The following is a 5,247-nucleotide window of genomic DNA, read 5'->3' on the forward strand; positions in this document are numbered from 1 at the left end:
TTAACTTTAAACGGGAAATTAAGACTCGAGAAAAATAAAGCAGACGAACTTTTGACAGTCGAAAAATGAGATAATCCCATTGAATACAGGCTTGGAAATAAGCGGTGGTCACTGGGTCTAAAACCAGTTTATTAATTACTCGGACCAGTTTTTTTATTCAAAAGCTAGGAGTTCACTGGTCCAGTGTCCAGTTTATTAATTGAAAATTATCTACCGTATTATTAACCAACTGGTCTACGTGACCACTTAAAAAATTCAAGAGTTGGGAGTCACTGGCCAAATAGACCAGTTTAGAAATAAGCCTTATTTCCAAGCCTGATTGAATCTGCCTTCCACCATAGACAGTATATATCCCTAAGGGGACGAGAAGACGCTCTGATTTTTAGACCCCCACCACAGTCGCTTTGCGGCCAGCTGCAAGAGTTCGGGTCGATGCTAGGGCCCCAACCAAATAAAGACGGCCGTACTTTAAAAACGGGAACTTTCAAGGTCATTTGAAGCGCTTAGAAGCTTACGTGTTTCCCCCCCTCTTTCAATAACAGAGCGTCAGTGAGTGAAACAGCGACGTTAATGCAGTGGAAGGTAGGCGATTTCTCGTCCCCTTAGGGATATGTACTGTCTATGCTTCCACGAAACAAATTTTTCAAAAATGAGAACTCTATCATTTGTTGGTGGCGCCTTCCGCTGTTAGCGGTGAGAACTATATCCTATACAATTGGATTAATTGAAAGTGATAGATGGCGCCAGCCTTACAATGATAGAGATAACAGCTAAACGCGCAGACTCGAATTTTCAGAATTTGTAATTCTAGCAGTACTATTCCCAATTCAATGGATAATCCCATACCGGCTTGGAAATAAGGTTTATTTCTAAACTGGTCTATTTGGCTAGAGACTCCCAACTCTTGAATTATTTAACTGGTCACGTAGACCAGTTGGTTAATAATACGGTAGATAATTTTGAATTCATAAACTGGACACTGGACCAGTGACCACCACTTATTTCCAAGCCTGATCCCATATTCCCATAAATATCTGCCACTAGTGGGGTGGCAGAGTGGTTAGCACTTTCGCCTCGCAGCAAGAGGAGCCGGGTTCGATCCCAGCTTGTGGCACTGGGTGAAAACTCGGAACAACTCCTTCTGCGTTGAGTTTGCAAGTTCTCTCCCCACTGGCTTAAGGGGTTTTCCCCCGAGTTCTTCGGTTTCCCCTTCCATAAAAACTTGTTGAGGTTAACGGTAATAGTTAGCGTAGGGAGCTGTTGGCTCGATCGCGTGGCATGCAGGGCTGGCCACCACCCTCCTACGCATTGTAACCCGGCCACCTGAATTAAAGGCTTCAAAAAGTCGCTTGACGACTTAGGCCTAAGGTGGTGCCTTGGGTATTAGCCTAGCTGATTATTATTATTATAACCTTGCTTTCGCAAGCCTCCTTTGTAACAAATTATAGACAGGTTGACGCGAAACCGAGGTTTCAATGGGGGTTAGACGGAGCAGGGAACACTGTTAAGCAGGAAGTGTTCCCTGGACGGAAGAGTGAGGCAGAGGAGTCCGAGCGTGGACCATAGAAATCTCATAGGTAACTAGAATGCTGCCGCCTACGGCCGAGCTTCACGCCAGTTCGCCTTGAACCTTCAGCCAATGAGAGGCCGTAGAGTGGTTCCGCCAAGGAGGATAATAGTCCTACTTGGATCCGCTACTATAGCGGGAGATAGGTGACGTCATTCTCTCTGGTGACATTAAATTCTTGGCAGAACCACTCTTTGAGCTCTGATTGGCTGAGATCTGGCAATCGTCTGCCACGGCGTTTGGCCCATTTGCCAGTTACACGGCAGCATTCTAGTTACCTATGAGATTTCTATGGCGTGGACCGAGACGTAAGGAGTTCTTCTCCGAAGTAAAATGTATAAATAAATGTTTTTTATTACTTCATAAAAAAACTTAGTTTTATTTATTGCAAAGTCGCGTAAGCCCCTAAAATTTCAACATGTCGAAGGACCCCTTGCACTGGACATGGTACAAAATTTACATTAAAGGGGTCGCCTGAAAAAAAATATCAAGCCACTGGAATAACGTGGAACCGGAATAACGTAGAAACAGAATAACGTGGAAAATGTTTAAACCGGTTGGAAAATGTTTAAACCGGAATATCATGGAATTGGAATGATGTGAAAACTTAATAACGTGGAAAATGTTAAAACCGGAATAACGTGTAAACTGAATAACGTGGAATCGGAATAAAATGATAATTGCAGCATTAATATAATTTAATTTAGCTGCTCAACGCCAAATTTCAAATATATTGTTTGATAAAATTACCAATTATATGAGATATCTAATATTTAATATTAAAGGGAGTGTATCTATCTAATTTAGTATTTAATGTACAATTGAAGTCACCAACGACAATAAAGTTATGAGGATTAATAGCCTCTATATCATTCCTTCCTAACTCAGTCATTTTTACAGCCTCAGAGTCTACTTGAGAGAAATAAAAATTATAAAGTATTATATTTAAATCGAAATCCAAATTGAATCTTTGTAGAAAACCTGGGACAATGTCAGATACCAAAATTCATTTATTATTAAAAAAAATAAGTCATAACTGACAAATTTACCAGACATGTTGTAAAACAAGGTAAAATATTAATATAAGGATTGGGAACTTGAATAGTAATCGTAGCACGATTAATTAAGGTTTCTTGCCAGCACGCGAACGTCACCTTATTATTTTTTTATTTTTTTAAAGAACGCAATAAAATGGTTAAGTCCTCGCGTATTATGGGACATGAAGGATAAAAGCATAAATAAAAAAAAGATTAGTTAAAAGTCTGTATAATCAATAGAAATGGGGCTCTTAAAAATTAAAAAGGTAAGTTTAGTATTTAAGTATACTTTAAGGCAGTTACATTTTAATCTACTTTCCCCGTTATTCCGGTTCCACGTCATTCCAGTTTTAATATTTTCCACGTTATTCCGATTCCACGTGATTCCGGTTCTACGTCATTCCAGTTTTTATATTTTCCACGTTATTCCGTCTCCTCGTCATTCCAGTTTTAATATTTTCCACGTTATTCCGGTTCCACTTTATTCCGGTTTTAATATTTTCCACGTTATTCCGTCTCCTCGTCATTCCAGTTTTAATATTTTCCACGTGATTCCGGTTCTACTTTATTCCGGTTTTAATATTTTCCACGTTATTCCGATTCCACTTTATTCCGGTTTTAATCTTTTCCACGTTATTCAGGTTACACTTTATTCCTGTTTTAATATTTTCCACGTTATTCAGTTTCCACGTTTTTAAGATTCCACGTTATTCTATTGGCCCGATCTTTTCCACGTTATTCCTTTCCACGTTATTCAGTATCTCCCTTTAAAGTGATAGCTACAAATGAAAACATTCTCAGAGGGATACTAATTTTCGTGGTTTATAGATTGTATACATTTCTCAAGTAGTTCAGGTTTTGATAGAGGAAACCTAAGATTATGTTACCGCTTAAATCAATAATAAGTTTATATCTAATTAAAAATAATTTGTCCTACTAATGAAATTTAGCGTTTTTGCAATTTAATGATGTGTTCTTGCAATAACGTACTACACAATGTTTAACCATTTTATCTCTTCAAACGCGAAACGCAAAAAAATGTCGCTACCTAGTTCAAATTTGCCGAGGTCCTGCACTCCTGCTGGTAACAAGAAGGATTAGACAAGGAGAGGAAATGATTATGCGGGCTGCGTGGAGTTAGAGAGGGAAATTCCTAACTCCCACTCGGGTGGAAAAGGGGTTAGGAATCAAAGTTTCAACTGCAAACAGCATTTCGCGCATCCATTGGAAAGGTTAGAAAAAACACGTTCCTCATGTGTGGTTCATTAGCTAACCTAATATTGCTTTTACATCCCCTATAGCAACATTTTGGTAAATTGGAACAATTGCCCCGCCACTCCCTTTGCTCCCCTTTATAAAAAAGTATTTTTAAGGAGATTCCAATGGTGCAAAAATTATTTCCCGCAAAGCTTTATTTATAAAGTTAATTAAAAATTGCCCAAAGACTATACATTGGCGCTTGACGGCGCCACACACTCACTCCGCTCGAGTGCTGGGGGGCCGGACCGGCGCTCCCCCCAGCCCCGTTCTTATAATCATCATGGACAGGAGATATCTCCTGATAAAATTGTTAATTGCCAGCAATTTTTACGACGGAAAATACGACATATTTCGAGATTTTTGTACGTGTGGTGTAAGCTAAAAGTAAAACTGGACTCGTAATCGAAGTATTGGCGCCTCACGGCGCCGCGCACTCACTTCGCTCGAGCGCTGGGGGCGCGTGGCGCCACCCAGCCCCATTCTTGCTAATCAAGCTGTGTAATCTATAACGTGACCTAGAAGACAGTACCTAGTATAGTCTTTGGTGTTGCGAATTAAACAAGGGAGAGCGACTGAGAGATGAATTGATCCCACACGAAGGAGTTTTCCATCCTCCTGGGTGCATATATTAACCCCACCTATGGACATCGTATCCAGTGAAAGCGTACCTAGTATCTAGCGAATTGAATTCGCCGTAAAAAAAAAACATTTTTGGTTTGGACACTTTTATAAATTTTGTAATATCTTGCCGTTAAATGTAATTCGTCATCAGTCCTACCTTATCCAACACGTACAAAAATCTCGTATTTCCGAGTTGCCAGATGTACGATCTGGATCGTATTTGTACGATATTTAGACGCTCGGTACGATATACGATCCGAAGGCGGGATCGTACGTCTATAATACGATCCCGAGATAAAATACGATCCAAAGTACGATCCGAGATTCAGGGCCGTATTTCCACCTAGGCATATTTATTCGACGCTTGTTAAGAGCTTTTATTTAGTAATATATCCGCAGAGCTCCGACTTCTACGCTGAATTAGGGAAATTCAGGCACAGCCTAGTTCCAGGGATCAGAGTAAGTGCAGCTCGTGAAAGGTAGCCCTGTAGTCGTCGCTAATTTAAACGGAAGCCTGTCTTCACTTCTCGGTTTAGAGGCAAAGAATGCCAGAATACCGGCCGATTAGAAACGTAGGTTTGGCTTTAAAGGGAATATAACCTGCAAATCCATCTTTATGGAAGACCCCTTCAATGTTTCAAATTTCCCTGCACAGTGGCGCCAAACATTTCTAATGCCAAAGGCAAGAGCGGCCAAAGCTGCAAGCGTTGGTGTTCCACACCAAATACCTGAGGTTATATTCCCTTTAACCTGGCAAACTAT

The sequence above is a fragment of the Leiobunum rupestre genome, chromosome 5 (assembly GCF_980474605.1).
Source record: "Leiobunum rupestre chromosome 5, qqLeiRupe1.1.hap1, whole genome shotgun sequence".
Classification (NCBI taxonomy): Eukaryota; Metazoa; Arthropoda; class Arachnida; order Opiliones; family Sclerosomatidae; genus Leiobunum; species Leiobunum rupestre.